General features: G+C 34.5%; 1 long non-coding RNA gene across 1 annotated transcript in view; it reads right to left on the bottom strand.

The window, feature by feature from the left end:
- Nucleotides 1-955: 955 nt before the first annotated feature.
- Nucleotides 956-20,472, bottom strand: part of LOC140596380 (uncharacterized) — a 41,134-nt gene continuing 21,617 nt past the window's right edge. The window contains exons 2-3 of the long non-coding RNA XR_011998378.1: nt 1,396-1,443; nt 956-975 (exon numbers count right to left, since the gene is read on the bottom strand). This is a non-coding gene — a long non-coding RNA (uncharacterized lncRNA). The remainder of the gene's footprint in view (nt 976-1,395; nt 1,444-20,472) is intronic.

Genomic DNA, 20,472 nt, shown 5'->3' with positions numbered 1-20,472 from the left:
TTTTCCTCCTTAGAAATAGCTCTCAGATCTTTTCTTCTTTATCCTTGTCTCCACTCTCTGGAAAGTCCTTCTTTTTGTACAGTAACCCTAGACGCATCTTAAAAGGGCAACAGAAAGCAAGGACCCCGAGTTTACATCTACATAAACCTAAAACTCTTCATACATTTTTCAAACACCATGACACTATATAATCTCACATTACCTAAACTTCATCACTAGGAAATAAGGATTCCATTAATTTGCTATTCTAATTTGTGAAAGAAACATATTCCAACAGGTCTGCAACTGAAGTTCCAAATTCAGCTGCAACCTTATGCATCTAAAGACTAAGGGGATTTTTATTAGTTTCTTAGGGCCACTGTAACAAACTACTAAAAATTGGGTAGCTTAAAACAACAAAAATTTATTTTCTCCTAATTCAGAAGATTGGAAGTTCAAATTAAAGTGTTGACAAGATTGGTGGTGACTGGAGGTTCTCTCCTTGTTCCTGGTGGTTGCTGGCCATTCTTGAAATTACTTGACTTGTCGATAGATCACTCCACTCTCTGCCTTTGTCTTTACATGGTGCTCTCCTTTTGGATCTGTTTCTAAATCTCTTTCTTCTTATGAGAACACCAGTCATATTGGATTTAAGCTCCACCTTAATCCACTATGTTTTCATCTTAACTTGATTGTATCTACAAAGACACCACTTTCAAATAAAGTCACCTGCATGGGTTCTGAGTGGATATATATTTTGGGAGATTACTATTCAAGCCAGTATAGGAGGCTCAACCAAATCTATTCAGGATAAACTCAAAGACCCATATCAAGACCCATTTTAATCAAACTGCCAAAAGCCAAAACCAGAGAATCTTGTAGGTAACAAAAGAGAAATGACTTATCACATATAAGGGATCTTCACTAAAATTATAAGCAGATTTCTCACCAGAAATTTTGGAGGCCATAAAAAACTGAGCTGATATATTCCAAGTTCTAAAGGAAGAAAAAGTATATCCAAGAATAATATATCCAGCAAAATTGTACTTCAAAAATGTCATAAATTAGGATTTTTGTCTTATAAAAATCTGAGGGAATTTGTTACCAGTACACATGCTCTGCAAGAAATACTAGAGTCTTGAATGTCAAAAGGAAAATATAATAGATGGTAACTGAAAGATGTATGAAGAAACAAGGATTTCAGGAAACATAAATATATAAGCAATTACAAAAGCTATTACTACTGTAACAATAGTTGGTAACTTTACTTTCTGTTTTTTATATGATTAAGAAATGAAAACTTTTTAAAATACAATTATTAGTCTAAAAGTATCATTGGAAGTTTGGTTTGTAATTCCACATTTTGTTTGCTACATAATTTAAAAAACTGGTGAATTCCAAAAAATATCAACTTACGGTTTTGGATATACAGCATATAAAGATGTAATTTTGTGACATCAGCACCTGAAAGGAATAGGGATAGAGCTATAAAGGAGCAGAGCTTTCATATAGTATTGACAAATTCAAATTAGCATATTATTATAGTTTCAGGTATAATTTTAAATATAATCCTCATAGTATTCACAAATAAAATAGCTTTAGAATACACACAAAAGGGGGTTAGACAGGACTTTAAATGTTTCACTAAAAGAATCAACTAAACCTGAAAGAATATGGTAATGCAAGAAATGAGGGACAAAAAAGGTATAAGACATATTTGATGTAAATCAAATAGCAAAATGACAGAAGTCTTTATCAGTAATTACATTAAATATAAATTGATTAAATTCTCCAATCCAAACATAGAGAATGGCTGAATGGGTTAAAACATGGTTAAACTATCTGCTGTCTATAAGAGACTCACTTTAGATCCAAGACACGAATGTGTGGAAAGTGAAAAGATGGAAAAAACCCTTGCAAATAGTAACCAAAAGAGGAGAGGGTGGCTATAGTAACACTAGAAAAAATAAACTTTAAATCAAATGTAATAAAAGTTAAGGGACATTATATATTAATGTTCATACATCATGATACAAAATTATAAACATTTATATACCTAATAACAATCAAAATATATAAACCAAGGTTGTCTTCCCTTGGTAATCTAATCTTTCTTCTTGGAAGAAACCTTAGAGAAATAGTTTTGCAATAATAGTTTGATGCTTTAATACTTCACTCTCAATGATGATTAGAAAAATCAGGAGAGATTTCTCTGGAGAGGGAAGAAGGAAATAGAGGCCTTCAACCACACAACTAAACCAGTTACATCTAACAAACATATATATAGAGTTCTCTACCCAACAACAATCATTCTTTTCAAGTGTACATGGGATATTTTCCAGGAAATTGGAACCCTTGTGCACTGTTGATCAGAATGCAAATTTGCACAGCCATTGTAGATAAACAGGGAGGTGTGTGTGTGTGTGTGTGTTTGTGTGTATGTGTGTGTGTTTTAAGATTTTATTTATTCATGACAGACACAGAGAGAGAGAGAGTGAGAGAGAGAGAGAGAGGCAGAGACACAGGCAGAGGGAGACGCAGGCTCCATGCAGGGAGCCCGATGCAGGACTAGATCCCAGGACTCCGAGATCTTGCCCTGGACCGAAGGCAGGCCCTAAACCACTGAGCCACCCAGGGATCCCCTCAAGATGGTCAATTTTAATATATCATGTATATTTTACCACAATCTTAAAAACTGGAAAAAATGCTTATTTACCGTTAAAGCAAAAATAATAACAATGTGGTGTGGAGTTTATAACATATGGGGAAATAAATGTATGACAACAATAACAAATGGCCATGAGGATAGAAATGGAAGTATACTATTATAAGGTTCTCACACTTTACATGAAATGGTTTAATATTCCTTGAAGTGTTGAAAAGTTAAACGTATTACCATCAACCTGCAATCACTAAAATAAGTATTTATAGTTAATTGGTGAACAAAAGTGATATGTGAATTCATAAAAATATCCAATTAATATAAATTAAAGAGAAGAAAAAGGCAACAAAGAACACATGGAAAAATGGAAACAAAAGTACTAAGATTTAAACCTTGAATGGTTAAACATAACACTACTGTATTATCTGAGACATGTACCTGAGAGGAAAAAAAAAAGGCAATACCTATACAAAGATTTATATGCAAATTGTTCGTAGTTTTATTCATAATATTCATAACATTATTATTCATAATATCTTAAAACTGAGGGGCACTTGGGTGGCTCAGTGGTTGAGCATCTGCCTTTGGGTGAGGTCGTGATCCTGGGTTCTTGGGATCAAGTCCCACATCAGGGTCCCCCCAGGGAATCTGCTTCTCCCTCTGCTCATGTCTCTGCCTCTCTCTCTCTCTCTCTCTCTGTGTCTCTCATGAATAAATAAAATCATAAAAAAATAAGACACACACAAAAAAGCATATACTATAGGATCTAACTAAAGAAAATTTTAGAAAATTCAAACCAATAAAAGATGTCAGAAATAAAATCAGTTATTGCCTAGGAAAGGTTGGGGGTAGTTGGTTAGGAACTGTGATTACCAAGGGAAGACACAAATTTTTGTAGGTTATGGAGATGGGTTCAATATCCTGATTGTATTAATTGTTTCACAGGTTTATATATTGTCACAACTTACCAAATTCTAACTATAAATTAGACTTTATTGTAGTTAATTACATCTCAAAAAATAAAACTAGCATAAAGGCTAAAACAGAGACATTAGCAATCCCATTTTAAACAACAAATATAAAGATTATAAGATAAACAAATATAAAGATTTTAATATAAGACATAGTTTACATATGTTTTCTCTAACTAGAATTCCTATATGCAAAATTCCAGAGAAGCTGTGTTAAAAGACACTGTGTTAAGAAGTAATGTCTAAAAATTTGTCAGTCTGTACCATCTGTACCCATTGTATAAACATCTTTCTGTTAGATAACTTGAAGATTTATTATGGAAGCAGCAAATATAGTGCATGTTCACCAAAAATGTATCACATACTGTAGGAGAAGACACAGGCCATTGTATATCAACTAATTGGTCATGGAAAAACTATATATATTAAAAACAAAAAACTTCAACACATTAAGTCAATCATACTTTTGGAACAAGACACATTATTGGTTTCATTTTAAAATTTAGGAGATCCGTGGGTGTAAAATTCATAGAATAGTGTTTCTTGTGATTCCTTTTAAAAATGCAAATATCGGGGATCCCTGGGTGGCGCAGTGGTTTGGTGCCTGCCCTGGGCCCAGGGCGCGATCCTGGAGACCCGGGATTGAGTCCCACGTCGGGCTCCCGGTGCATGGAGCCTGCTTCTCCCTCTGCCTGTGTCTCTGCCTCTCTCTCTCTCTCTCTCTCTGTGTGACTATCATAAATAAATAAAAATTTAAAAGAAAAAAATAAAAAAAAATAAAAATGCAAATATCTCCTAGGCCTGCAAATTTCCTGAAATTCAACACCTTCTGCTCTGTTGAAATACACAGATATGTTCATCTTTAATTAATAGCTCACTACAGAGTGAAATGTAGTACCCTTCAATTATTATGGTTTGATTTAGAGAAACAATACTTCATTTATTTTTTTATAGTCAAACTTATGGGCACCTGGGTGGCTCAGTCAGCTAAGCGACCTACTGTTGATCTCAGTTTAGGTTTTGATCTCAGGGTTGTGAGTTCCAGCCCTGTGTTGGGCTCCATGCTGGGTGTGGAGCCTACTTAAAAAGAAATAAAATAAAACAAAAATCAATCAATCAATAAACAGTCAAATGTATTATATTAGTGGTAAATGTTATTAAAACTACCGTTCAGAATGCATGGGTTGGAAAGATAATGAAAATGTTTCCCAGTTTGGGAATTACCTCCTTGTCATATGTCAAAAAGTTATTAGAATTAATTATTAATATTAATATTAATCAATTAATATTTACTTCCATCACTTTGTTCATATCTGCATAAGTCCCTATATTGCAGATACCTTATGTAGTCTTAATCTATATCTTTACCTGTATGTAACCAAGTGTGCTGGAAATCTGAGACAAAAGAATAGCTTAAAATGGATGAGCATATTTTAGTCTATATGAAATTTACTATTAATTGAGACGATAGGTCTTAATTGATTTTAGTTATGTGTTTATGGGGGAGAGTGCAGGTAAAGGAAACATTAATTGTATCTTTGCCTCAAATTCTGACGCAACATAAATTTGAATTTTTCATTTTAAATGTTAATTGTTTAACTATGTTTATTTTTACCTGAGAAACTTAGGAATCACAGAGACACAAAGATAGTAGTGATCACATTCTAAATAGAGTGTGGATATAAAATCTTTTCCTTATGGTGCTAGTTTGTACAGCTCAATTCCATGCCCTGTTACTCACTAATGCTATTATAGTTAAATTGGAATCTTTCTAGTGACAATCACACTACATGCAATGTTTCCTTCTAATTGTGATGTTAGAAGAAGATATGTTGTGAAAACTGTTAGCTTGACTAGTTAAAACTTGTAAAATGTATGTTATTCTTGCACTTAGCTACATATTTTTGAAAAAAAAAGTATATATAGTGTTCCTTGGCATTGGATAAAAATCTAGATTTTTTTTTTCACCAAAACAGATTAAAACATACCTGAAATATATAAATTATTTTCCTGAATATTCCATCCCTGGCCTCTTTTTTTTTTTTTTTTTTTGCCTTAGGACAGGAAAATACCTTCTTTATAAATAAGAAGGTGGTTTTAAAATAGTACCTCCTTTCATCTGATTGAAACAAACATTTTTTCTGACCTCCAGTTTGCATTTTGCCTTTGTACTGGAGAAACATTATTCAGGCTTTCAGGAGAGCAGTACTAGTGAACTTAGAAAATATCTTGCCAAGTGGGCAAAACACAACTAGGTCTTCATTCTTCTGGAATGATTTTCAAGTATTAGAGGTCAATCAACAAATTGCAATGCAGAGTGGTCTTTTAGTCATCATTAATTTTCTGGTATTTCTAGAGAATTTCTCCCTCTATTGTTTACTTCATTTAGCAATCCTCCATAGATTTTTGCATTATTAATATTACTGTATTCTCTCATCTATATACAGTACAAAGACAATAAGCAAACAAACACACTGGGAAAAAGTGGGTAAAACAAAGGTGTTTGGAGGGAAAGCGCATGTTTTTCCAGCTACTAAAAACCTGATATTACATGAAAAATTAAGTTTATAATTGGTATATATTTGACAAAAAGAAGTGACTTTTAAAACCATTGTCGTTACCATTTCTGGTCATAGCATATTCTAGTTGTGTTATCCCAGCAGTGCTCCTGAAGGAAAGGTTTAAGTGCAAGTAGTTTATTTGGGAAGTTATTTCAGGAAGCATTGCAGGGGTTGGGGGTGGGCAGAAAATGAGATAGGGAAGGGAAGGAAGTAAATAGACCATGCAGATATGAGCAGGTCATTGCTATAGGCAACTGGAGCTCAATTGTAACAGTAACTTCTGAAATATGGTGTACAACACAAATTAGGAAATTATAGCCCTCAGGTAAAACCTGCTACATCACCTATTTTGGTACCCCCTCCAGTCAGGGGCACCATTCCAGCAGTCTGGCAGTGTGAGCCACAGAAATCAAGTTTAGATGCCCTCCCTATGCTCCCAGCACCTGTCACCCTGGCCAATGGCTGCACCATAGTCCTGCATGGGGTCTGTGCCAGTGGCCACCTTCACATTTGGCAATTCTCCATGTTGACAACTTTTGGACACCTAGCTTTGGAATCTCAGGCTGAGTATCAGGAGCTCTGAATGTCACCTCATCTCTGTCCAACTGCCCAAATTGGGTTTGGAAAACTCTTTAGGAGAAGAGAAGGAAATGCAGGGATTCCTTGGATAGAGAATGAAACTGATGAGGAGATAGCCAGCATTTCCCACTACCAGGTACCCCTCTTGCCCAGTTCTTTTTCCGGAGAATTTTTCCACTTGAGCCAAAACAGGCCCACCATCTGGGATGGCTCATCCCAGGAAAATGAGGCAACACAAGTGTTTTCTATCTTGTTATATAAGTATCTACATAATATACTCAACCTTGCCTCTTGGCAGAAAATGCTAAAAATAATCATCACCTGGCCTATGATGGGCTGAATAATATCCTCCCCAAAGATGCATATGTCCTAATCCCCAGAAATTATGAATATGTTACCTTACCTGGCAAAAGGGGCCTTATAGATGTAACTAATTTAAGGATCTTGAGATTATCCTGATTATCCTGTGTACCCAATGTAATTACAAGGGTCCTTATAAGAGAGATGCAGGAAAGTCAAATAAAAGATGGCAATGTAACAAAAGAAATTGTCAGTGAAGGGAATATAATGTCACTGCACTTTTTAAAAATTAAATTCAATTTATTTAACAGATGGTGTATTATTAGTTTCAGAAGTAAAATTTAGTGATTCATCAATTGCTTATAACATCTTGTGCTCATTGCATCACATGCCCTCCTTAATGCCCATCACCTAGTTACCCCATTCCCCATATACCTCTCCTTCTGTATCTCTCAGTTTGTTTCCTATAGTTAGGCATCTCATAGTTTGCCTTCCTCTCTGTTTTTATCTTATTTTATTTTTCCTTCCCTTTCCCTATGTTCATCTCTTTTGTTTCTTAAATTCCACATGAGTGAAATCATATGGTATTTGAAAATAGAGAAGGGGACCACATTTCAAGAAAAATCGTATAGCCTCTAAGACTAACAAAGCCAAGGAAACAGGTTCTCTTGTAGAGCCTCCAAAAGGAACGAGTCCTACCAACACCTTGACTTTAGCCCAGTGAGACTGATGTTGAGCTTCTGACCTCTAGAACCATAAGATAATAAAATTTAATCATTTTAAACCACTTTAGTTTGTGATAAGTTGGCGAGGCAACATAAGAAACTAATACATGACCCTTTACAGGAAAAACTGTTTTCTTATTCCTGGTGTAAAATAACTCTTCTTAAATTTTAACAGATATAAGTACTACCTAAAAATCCAGTTAAAGCAGATTTTGAAGCTTGTCCCCAAAGATTCTGACATAGTAGTGCTTGGTTGGAGCCCTAGAATTTCCAACAGCCTCCTAGCTGATGCTGATGGTATAAAGACCTAAGATAACTGGATTAGAGTTATATGTATATGTTTTCCTACCCATGGCAGAGAAGATGCCAAAATTTTTTCCTACCATTGTCTGTCAATGGATGAGGGCTGCTCCTTGGGCATCTTGCCTGGCTTTTTCAGTTTGCTTTTGAGCTAAATACTTTTGGGAAAGTCATCAGGCGAAGAGTTGCGGAAGTTTGCATTAGCAAGACTTCTGAATGCCTGGCATGTTTTGTGCCAAGATAATATGGAATGGGACACCTGTAACATCTGCCACACACCTTACAACTGACTTTTATCAATTCAATTATATACAAATGGTATAGAATAGAAAAAATTTTCCCCATCTGAAGTATGATGCTTTATCAAATATTTTTGTTAATCCATGCATTTGGGGATGACAAAGTTTACCATCCTATTTCATAACTTTATTAACTAGTCTTCATACAACCAGTGGCATAGTTTTTCCAATACAATTCTGTTGTTTAATAGTTATTTTCCCAGATGATTTGAAAGGCCAATGTTATGAGAGGGGGGGTTTCATGTTCATTGTTTTATATATTGGTGGCCTAATGCTATAACTCTATACTGACTAAATGTGTTTTCCAGGAGCTATCTCTAATTAATTACTATTTTAAATGTATTATTATTGAAAAATACCATTACTTTCTCCCTCCCTCCCTCTTTCTCTATATAAAGACTAGCCTATATTTTAAAAATGAAAGAATATCTTTAAGTTATTCTTACCATTAGAGCAGCTATGATGTTTTCAAAGAGGAAAAAGCTTATGTCAATGAAGAAAAACAAAAAGGAAGTACAAGCATTGGGCATCAAAGAACATGATGGACAGAGATTGAACCTTGCAGCTGTGTGAATAGGATAAACAATAACAAGCTTTAGTGATAGCAGGACTAAACAGGATTCACTAAGGAAAAATAAAATCTGAACATTGTATGTCAGCAATACACAAAGCCTCAGAACAGATTATCCAAGATGTAACAAAGATGAAATTAGCAATAATGTCTCCAGAGTTTACAAACAACATCATAAAACCAAGATAAGGCATTTTGGCATGCATATAAACAATCAATGCTAAGACACTCCTTTCTTAATTTGGAAATTGAGATTTAGTTTAAAAGCTATATGAATTAAGTAAAGACAATTCTTTATTCTAATATAGCACATAGAAAATCATGATGAACATATAGCATATAAAATGAGAAAGGAATTAGTTTGTGAAAAAGTAAGACCTAAATCTAAAACTGTCTCTAGAATTAAAAAAAAAAAAACAGGGATCCCTGGGTGGCGCAGCGGTTTGGTGCCTGCCTTTGGCCCGGGGCGCGATCCTGAAGACCCGGGATCAAATCCCACATCAGGCTCCCGATGCATGGAGCCTGCTTCTCCCTCTGCCTATGTCTCTGCCTCTCTCTCTCTCTCTCTGTGACTATCATAAATAAAAAAAAAAAAAAGAAACTCATAGGGTAAAAAAAAAAATAAAACATAAAAAATAAAAAAAACAGTTTTTATCAGTAAGATAGCTATAATTTTATATTTATATGATAAGTATCTTTAATTTGATGTATGTTTGAGATAGTTTTTAAAATTGTGTGCCAATATTAGAAATAAAGCCTTTTTGGTTTTCAAATTTAACTTTAAAGATCACATTCAGTTTTGTAGAACAATAAGGTATAGCATTATGAACAGTATAATATCAGTACATTCATTCTTATGATCGCTAATGTTAAGTTTATAAATGTAGTACTAAAAGTTAATATCCTGAAATCAGTTTTGTTTTGTTTTTCCATTTTGACAAATTTAAAATTATAAATCTATTGTATCATAGTCAAAAGAAGATAAGCAAAATCTAGTACAAATGTTGGAAAATATTTATATCCTCCAAATATGGTAGAAACATTTTTATTAGAAAAATATATACAGGGATCCCTGGGTAGCGCAGCAGTTTAGCGCCTGTCTTTGGCCCAGGGCGCGATCCTGGAGACCCGGGATCGAATCCCACGTCGGGCTCCCGGTGCATGGAGCCTGCTTCTTCCTCTGCCTGTGTCTCTGCCTCTCTCTCTCTCTGTGACTATCATAAATAAATAAAAAAAAAATTAAAAAAAAAGAAAAAAGAAAAATATATACATATGCTTATTTACATGATTCTTATAGATGATAAAAAAGGACCCAAAACACAATTCCATTGTCCCATTAAATAGATTTAGCTTAAAACTACTGCACCCCCATGAGTATTAAAAACTTGATTAACTTAAATAATAAATATTATTTTGACAGTATATTCTTTTTTAAAAAGATTTTATTTATTTATTCATGAAAGACAGAGAAGCAGAGACATAGGGAGAGGGAGAAGCAGGCTCCATGCAGGAGCCCGATGGGGAACTTGATCCCAGGACTCCAGGATCATGTCCTGAGCCGAAGGCAGACGTTCAACCATCATTGAATGAAGCTGAGTCACCCAGGCGTCCCGACAGTATATTCTTAAAAAGTGATTTATTGAAGCACAACTATAACGGGTCGAATACTGTCTCCCTAAAATCTATATAGACCCAGAATATCAGAATGTGACCTTATTTGGAAATAGGGTCTTTGCTAATTAAATTAAGGATCAAGATGAGTTTGTACTGAATTAAGGTGGGCTTTAAGTTCAATGACTTTTCTTACAAGAGACAGAGAAGGACACAGAAACAGAGAAGAGGACAATGTGAAGATAGAGCCAAAGATTGGAGTAATGGACCTACAAACCAAGAAAGGTCAAATATTGCTGATAGCTGCCCAAAGCCAGGAGACAGGTATGAAATAGATTCTCCTATAGAACTTCCAAAAGGAACTAATCCTGGCAACACCATGATTTTGGAATTGTAGCTTTCTAAACTGTGAAAGAATAAATTTCTGTTGTTTTAAGCTTCCCAATTTCTGGTTGTTACAGCAGACTAGGAAATTAATACATAGCTAATAAAGAAGAGTGCAGAGGCCCTAACTTCTGCAATTTGATGAATTTTTAAATAATCAGCACCAGAATAAAAAATTAGAATCTTACCAGAATTTTCAGGGATACCACTTTGTAATGTTAACTACTACTATCTTGGTTTCTATTAATTTTGTCTAATAAATTTGTATCATCTTTTTTGAAATCCGACATTATATGTGTGGGATTGATTGATTTTTGCATGTCTGGCTTCTTTTATTCAGCATTACATTTGCAAATTTTATCCATGTTGTATTTAGAAACACTTCTTTTTTTCTTATTGTTTAATATTTCATCATATGATAATATCAGTATCTCTCATTCTATAGTTGATGAGTACTTGGATTGTTTCCAATTTTTTGGCCAAGGATAATGTTGCTAAATATATCCTTTATTGGCACACCTATGTGCACATTTTTGTTTGGTGTACTTATGTACACATATGTATAAAATCTTTATAGGGTAATGTATGTACATTTGTAAACTAAGTTTCCCAAAGTGATTGAAGTAAATTATGCTCTCACTGATGCAAAACAATAGTAATATGTGAGTTTCAGTTGTTTATATCTTCACCAATACTCGATATTTTTTGCATTTTTTATAATCAGTCATTCTAGAGGAACAGTGACATCTAATTTTGATTTTAATTTGTTCATGATTCTAATGAAGTTGAGCACTTTATTGTAAGTTTATTAATAATAAGTATTATTGCTTTTATGAAGTGCTTATTCAAGTAATTTGTGCTTTTTTTCTTTTGGCCTTTCATTTATCTTACTGATTTAAAAAAAATTCTTCATATGTTTTATATGGGAATAATTTTTAAGATAAATATATTTCAAATATCTTTTCCCACTGTGGATCGAGTTTTGCTCTCAATATGGTGCCTTTTAATAAACAGAATTCTAATTTTAATGAAGTTAAATTATCAATATTTTCCTTATGCTTTGTTCCTGATCTCTCCCTGATTAAATGAATCTTTGCCTACTCTTATGTCATGTATACCTTTACATGTAGAATTTTACTATTTACCTTTGACTTGTAGATATACAATCCATCAGTAATCAATTTTTGTGTATAAGGGCAGATAAAAATTCATTTTTAAAAACAGGGTTATTTAGTTGATCCAACATCATTTTGAAAAGTTCCTCACTTCTTTTCTACACGAAAGAATAAGCATTTTCATAATCAAAGGGCTATATAAATGTGTTTCTAAAATTGTATTTCCATGTACCAGTATCACATGGTCTTAAACACTCGCTTGATAATAAGGTTTTATATTTTAAGCCTCCATTTTGTTGTTCTTCCTTCAAATTGTCTTGGCTACACTTTCCCTTTGATTTTCTACATAAAATTGAGAACTGGCCTGTTAGTTCCCAAAAAATAACAGAAAGACAAAGAAAAGAAAGGAAAGGAAAGGAAAGGGAAAGGGAAAGGGAAAGGGAAAGGGAAAGGGAGGGAAAGGGAAAAGAAAGTAGAAAGGTAGGGAAAGGAAAGGAAGGGGAAAAGGGAAACACAAGGGAAGGAAAGGGGTGAGGGAAGATTAAAGGAAGGGAAGGGAAGGAAAAGGAAAGAAAGGGAAGGGAAAGAGTGAAAAGGGAAAAACAAACCTGTCATATTTTAACAGGAGTTGCACTGGGTCAGAAGTTAAATATGGAGAATATTAGTATCTTTTGAAAATGGAATCTTCCAGTCCATAAATGTAATAATAAGTCCCTCCATTTATTTAGATCTTCTTTAATGTTTTGTAGTAATATTACATATATTTTCTGATACATAGAATTCATGTATGTTATTCATTAGATTATGTCATAAGTGATAATCTTGCTGCAATGAAGAATTGTATCTTTTCATTTTTTTTAAAAAAATTCTTTGTGGTCCTTAGTATATAGAAAGCTAATTAAATATTTATATAGACATTGAATCAATCAATTTTGTAAAATTTTCTTTTAAAATCTGATAATTAGCCTTTAGATTAAATTGAATTTCCTAGGATTTTCTCATGTCATCTGAAAATAGAGGCAGTTATATTTTATCTTCACTCTTGCTTTTCTTGCTGTTTTGCTCAAAATATAGTATAAATAGAAGCAGTAATTGTAGACACCCTTGTCTCATTGCCAGTTTCAAAGGAAAGTTTGTCATATTTCTTCATAAAGTATCAAATTGGCTGTAAATGTACCTTGTTTAAGGGATAAGACAGTCGCATTGTCTTTAATATCATCTTTGTAATCCGATTTCCCTATCCCTTCCCTTCTATTTCAGGGAGAATTGCTACAGTGAATTTTGCATGTATTTTTTATTTCCTTTAGAAAGATGTGGTGGGTGGGGCAAGATGGCAGAGCAAGAGGGTCCCCAAGTCACCTGTCCCCACCAACTTAACTAGATAACTTACAAATCATCCTGAATACCTATGAATTCAACCTGAGATTTAAAGAGAGGACAGCTGCAATGCTATAGAGAGAAGAGTTTGCACTTCTAACAAGTAAAACTCATTTTTAGCCACTCTGCATTGAGTGAAATGACTAGAAAGAAGAACTCACCACAAAAGAAAGAGTCAGAAACAGTACCCTCTGCCACAGAGTTACAGAATTTGGATTACAATTCAGTGTCAGAAAGCCAATTCAGAAGCACAATTATAAAGCTACTGGTGGCTTTAGAAAAAAGCATAAAGGATTCAAGAGACTTCATGACTGCATAATTTAGATCTAATCCAGCCAAAATTTAAAATCAATTAAATGAGATGCAATCCAAACTGGAGGTCCTAACAATGAGGACTAATGAAGTAGAAGAAAGAGTGAGTGACATAGAAGACAAGTTGATGGCAAAGAAGGAAGCAGAGGAAAAAAGAGAAAAACAATTAAAAGACCATGAGGAAAGATTAAGGGAAATAAATGACAGCCTCAGAAGGAAAAATCTACATTTAACAGGGGTTCCAGAAGATGCCAAAAGGGACAGAGGACCAGAAAGTGTATTTGAACAAATCATAGCTGAGAACTTCCCTAACCTGTGGAGGGAAAGAGGCATTCAGATCCGGGAGATAGAGAGATCCCCCCTAAAATCAATAAAAACTGTACAACAGCTCAACATTTAAGTGTGAAACTTGCAAATTCCAAAGATAAAGAGAAAATCCTTAAAGCAGCAAGAGACAAGAGATCGCTAACTTATATGGGGAGAAATATTAGATTAACAGCAGACCTCTCCACAGAGACCTGGCAGGCCAGAAAGGGCTGGCAGGATATATTCAGGGTCCTAAATGAGAAGAACTTGCAGCCAAGAATACTTTATCCATCAAGGCTCTCATTCAGAATAGAAGGGGAGATAAGGAGCTTCCAAGACATGCAGAAACTGAAAGAATATGTGACCACCAAACCAGTTTTGCAAGAAATATGAAGGGGGACTCTGTAAAAGAAAGAGGAAGTCCAAAGAAATAATCCACAAAAACAGGGACTGAATAGGTATTATGATGACACTAAATTCACATCTTTCAATAGTAACTCTGAACATGAATGGGCTTAATGATCCCAACAAAAGGTGCAGGGTTTCAGACTGGGTAAAAAAGCAAGACCCATATATTTGCTGTCTATATGAGACTCATTTTAGACCTAAGGACACCTACAGCCTGAAAATGAAAGGTTGGAGAATTATTTATCATTCAAATGGTCCTCAAAAGAAAGCAGGAATAGCCATCCTTATATCAGATAAATTAGAGTGTATCCTAAAGACTGTATAAGAGATGAAGAGGGACACTATATCATACTTAAAGGATCCATCCAGCAAGAGGACCTAACAATCATTAATATTTATGCCCTTAATGTGGGAGCTGCCAAGTATATCAATTAATTAATAACCAAAGTAAAGACATAGTTAGATAATAATACACTAATACTGGGAGACTGCAACACAGTGCTTTCTGCAAATGACAGATTTTTCTAAGCACATCTCCAAAGAAAAAAGAGCTTTAAGATACTATTTCACAGATATTTACAGATCTTTCCATCCCAATACAACTGAATACACATTCTTCTCAAGTGCACATGGAACTGTCTCCAGAACAGACCACATACTGGGTCACAAATGAAGTCTCAACAGATACCCAAAGACTGGGATTGTCCCCTGCATATTTTCAGATCATAATGCTTTAAAACTTGAACTCAATCAAAAGAAGAAATCTGGAAGAAATTCAAACACGTGGAGGTTAAAGAGCATCCTCCTAAAGATGAATGGATCAACTAGTAAATTAGAAAAGAATCAAAAAGATTTGTGGAAACTAATGAGAATAAAGATACAACCATTCAAAATCTTTGGGATACAGCAAAAGCAGTCCTGAGAGTGAAATACAAGCATCCCTCAAAAAATTAGAAAAAAAAATCAAATACACAAGATAAACTTGCACCTAAAGGAACTGGAGAAAGAATAGCAAATAAAACCTACACCAAGTAGAAGAAGAGAGTTAATAAATTTTCCAGCAGAACTCAATTAAATAAAGACCAAAAGAACTGCACAACAGATCAACAAAACCAGGAGTTGGTACTTTGAAAGAATTAATAAGATAGATAAGCCATTAGCCAGCCTTATTAAAAAGAAAAGACTCTAATTAATAAAATCACGGATGAAAAAGGAGAGATCACAACCAATACCAAAGAAATACAAACGATTTTAAAAAATATATTATGAGCAGCTATACACCAATATTTTAGGCAATCTAGAAGAAATGGAAGCATTTCTGGAAAAACACAAATTACCAAAACTGGAATGGGAAGAAATAGAAAACCTGCACAGGCCAATAACCAGGGAGGAAATTGAAGCAGTCATCAACAACCTCTCAAGACAGAAAAGTCCAGGCCCAGATGGCTTCCCAGGGGAATTCTATCAAATGTTTCGAGAAGAAACAATACCTATTCTGCTGAAGTTGTTCTGAAAGAAAGGGATGGAATACTTCCAAACTTGTTCTATGAGGCCAGCATCACCTTAATTCCAAAACAAGAAAATACCATCAAAAAGCAGAATTATAGACCAATATCCCTGATGAACACAGATGCAAAAATTCTCAACAAGATACTAGCCAATAGGATCTAACACTACACTAAGAAGATTATTCACCATGACCAAGTGGGATTTATGCCTGGGGTTCAATGCTGTTTCAACACTCGTAAAACAATCAATGTGATAAATCATATCAACAAGAGAAAAAACGAGAACCATATGATCCTTTCAATAGATGCAGAGAAAGCATTTGACAAAATAAAGCATCCATTCCTGATCAAAACTCCTCAGAGTGTAGGGATAGAGGGAACATTCCTCCGCATCTTAAAAGCCATTTATGAGAAGCCCACAGCAAATATCATTCTCAATAGGGAAACACTGAGAGCTTTTCCCCTAAGATCAGGAACACGACAGGGATGTCCACTCTCACCACTGCTATTCAACATAGTACTGGAAGTCCTCGCCTCAGCAATCAGGCAACAGAAAGAAATAAAAGGCATTCAAATTGGCAAAGAAGAAGTCAAACACTCTCTCTTTGCAAATGACATGATACTGTACATAGAAAATCCAAAAGACTCCACCCCAAGATTTCTAGAACTCATTCAGCAATTCGGCAGTGTGGCAGGATACATAATCAATGCCCAGAAATACATAATCAATGCCATTTCTCTACACTAACAATGAAACTTAAGAAAGAGAAATTAAGGAGTTAATCCCAATTACAATTGCATCCAAAAGATACCTAAGAATAAACCTAACCAAAGAGATAAAGGATTTGTACCCTAAAACTACAGAACACTTCTGAAAGAAATTGAGGAAGACACAAAGAAATGGAAAAATATTCCATGCTCATGGATTGGAAGAATTAATAGTGTGAAAATATCCATGCTACCCAGGGCAATTTACACATTTAATGCAATCCCTATCAAAATACCATGGTCTTTCTTCAGTGAGTTGGAACAAATCATCTTAATATTTGTGTGGAATCAGAAAAGACCACACATATCCGGAGGAATATTGAAAAAGAAAACCAGAGCTGAGGGCATCACAATGCCGGATTTCAAGCTGTACTACAAACCTGTGATCCTCAAGACAGTGTGGTACTGGCACAAAAACAGACACATAGATCAATGGAACAGAATAGAGAATCCAGAAATGGGCTCTCCACTCTATGGGCAACTAATATTCGACAAAGCAGGAAAGACTATCCACTGGAAAAAGACAGTCTCTTCAATAAATGGTGCTGGGAAAATTGCACAGCCATGTGCAGAAGAATGAAACTAGACTATTCTCTTCCACCATACAGAAAGATACAAGAATCCATCAAAATCCTAGAGTAGAAAACAGACAATACCCTGGTGAACTTGGCCACAGCAACTTCTTGCAAGATATATCTATGAATACAAGGGAAACAAAAGCAATAATGAACTATTGGGACTTAATCAAGACCAAAAGCTTCTGCACAGCAAAAGAAACAGTCAACAAAACTAAAAGTCAACCTACAGATTGGGAGAAGAGATTTGCAAATGACATATTAGATAAAGGGCTAGTATCCAAGATCTATAAAGAACTTATTAAACTCAACACTCAAGAAACAAACAATCCAATCATGAAATGGGCAAAAGACATGAGCAGAAATTTTACCATATAATACATAGACATGGCCAAAAGGCACATTAGAAAATACTCCGCATCACTTGCCATCAGGGAAATACAAATCAAAACCACAATGAGATCCCACCTCACACCTGTGAGAATGGGGAAAATTAACAAGACGGGAAACAAATGTTGGAGAGGATTGGAGAAAGGGGAACCCTCTTGCACTCTTGGTGGGAATGTGAACTAGTGCAGCCATTCTGGAGAACTGTGTGGAGGTTCCTCAAAGAGTTAAAAATAGAACTTCCCTATGACCCAGCAATTGCCCTGCTGGGGATTTACCCCAACGATACAGATGCAGTGAAAGGGCAGGACACCTGCACCCTGATGTTTCTAGCAGCAATGTCCACAATAGACAAACTGTGGAAGGAGCCTCGGTGTCCATCGAAAAATGAATGGATAAAGAAGATGTGGTTTATGTATACAATGGAATATTACTCAGCCATTATAAACGACAAATACCCACCATTTGCTTCAACGTGGATGGAACTGGAGGGTGTTGTGTTGAGTGAAGTAAGTCAATCAGAGAAGGACAAACATCATATGGTCTCATTTTGGGGGGGAATATAAAAAATAGTGAAAGGGAATAAAGGGGAAAGGGGAGAAAATGAGTGGGAAATATCAGTGAAGGTGATGAAGAACATGAGAGACTCCTAACTCTGGGAAATGAACAAGGGGCAGTGGAAAGGGAGGTGCGTGTGGGGGTTGGGGTGACTGGGTGACAGGCACTGAGGGGGGCACTTGATGGGATGAGCACTGGATGTTATGCTATATGTTGGCAATTCGAACTCCAATAAAAAAATACCAAAAATAAATAAATTAATTAATTTGTAAAAAGTCATTCATTTTGAATTTTTAAATTATTTATGGTTTATTTCACATACTTTTAAACTTTATTAAAAAATAATTAAATTGCATATATTTACCTGAAACTTGCTTTTTTAGCACAACTGGAGGCCCTTGAATTTTTGGTTTTCCCCTCTATGTTATTGCAGGTAATTGGAGTTCATTTATGTATATGGGTGTTTAATATTGCACTTTATGGAATAACATGACTTATTTATGTATTCAACTGTTGATAGACATTTCATCTCCTACGAAGGTATATATGCCTCTTGGAGTATGTATACAGGAGGGTCTTCCAGATAAATATTGCAGAATAGAATTTCTAGTCATTGTACATATATAATGTCATCAGTTTATTTTGATAATGCCAAATAATTTTCCAAAGTGTTTATTTCAGCTATTACCATAGCAGGATCAGAAAAACTAACATCTTTCACATTGCATTATAGAACCTCTATTTTCCCTTGTGTGTGTATATATACATATATATTTAAAAAAATCTATCAGCTCCTCTCATTTTTCCAGGGATCTTTTTGGTAATACAGCTATAAGTGTGTGTATGTAAGTTAGCATCATTTGATCTCATATTGAAGATTGGCTTACACTTTGATTTTATTGCCAAGTATTTTGGAGTCAGAAAAACCTCAAACACTAGCCCCTTTTGAACTGCATGATTCCATGACTCAATTTTATCTTGGAGAAATGGAGATTTTATTAAGTGTAGTTTTTATTTACTGTTGTGACTTGTACTGAAGTATTTTTACATGTGAAATTCTTGGCATGATACTTAAACCCCTGACCTTTAATTTCCTTATCTTGAAAATGAAAATAATGCATCATTTGCAGAAATGGGTTATATATTAGCAATAATGATTGTAAAGTACCTGATACTCAATAATTGCCAGTAATGATCACCATTGCTATTATCATAATTCACTTTTTAAAGTTTATCTGTCCCTATAACATTATTTTCTAAGATAGGTAAAATTATCTCCAAGTATCAGTTCTTTTTTTAACATGGTGAGTTAATAATAATGTGGCTTAAAAATATTTGTATTTGTTTCAAATGGGAGGTAAAGTTACTTTAATTTATAATGTTTATTTTTCTCTCTCCATTCCTCATTTCCAATCATACATTCCACAGTTTGAAGGTCATGTCTGGTATATTTGTAATATCCACTTCAACATGGACAGACCAGGGCACAGAACCCTGAATAGAGACGCTTAACCTTCTATGCATCCACCTTCATAAATGCGATGTTGAATTTTTGGACTAATATATACAGATTTTTTTAAATTCCAATTTCCACAACGTTTTTTCTTCTTCTATGTGACATTTACTGAGTGCCCTAAGCATGGCAGGCAATATGCTAACCCTGGGGAATACAAAGTTGAAGATAATATCCTTACTCAAATGATTTCATAAACCAGTGAAGGGTACACCCACGTGAAACACATCATTACAGTACAAAGTGATTTTATTGTATTTTTTGAGAATCTCTTTGATCTCCTACTTTTCATTCTACTTTAGTTCTTCTCAAGTCTATCTTTTAACTCCTTTTCAAATCTGATGTTTTTACTTTTTTCTAAGATTGTATTAAAATTAAAAGGAGCCTTAATTTTCTCCTCCCCTGCTCTGCTTTAATTTATAACAGAAATCTTTACTTTTTACCCAGTAGATGATCTTTAAAAGTACTATAAACTTTTCAAAAAAAGATATGCAGAGTATGATTCAAAAACTCTCATATATGCACAAAACAAATCTAATATTTATAATAAGTTAGATATGCTTCATTAATCCATATCCTAAATATAAAAACAGTTTACCTTTAAGTAAAGTTTTTGGTTTTTCCAATAAAAAGTATATTTTCAACACCCTAGTCCCATTACCCACCTAAAAAGTTAACAACTGTTAATCATTCCCGTCATATA

Source organism: Vulpes vulpes, unplaced genomic scaffold, assembly GCF_048418805.1.
Source record: "Vulpes vulpes isolate BD-2025 unplaced genomic scaffold, VulVul3 Bu000000627, whole genome shotgun sequence".
Lineage (NCBI taxonomy): Eukaryota > Metazoa > Chordata > Mammalia > Carnivora > Canidae > Vulpes > Vulpes vulpes.
Note: the sequence above shows the minus strand (reverse complement) of the source record. Positions and strands in the feature narration are given on the sequence as shown.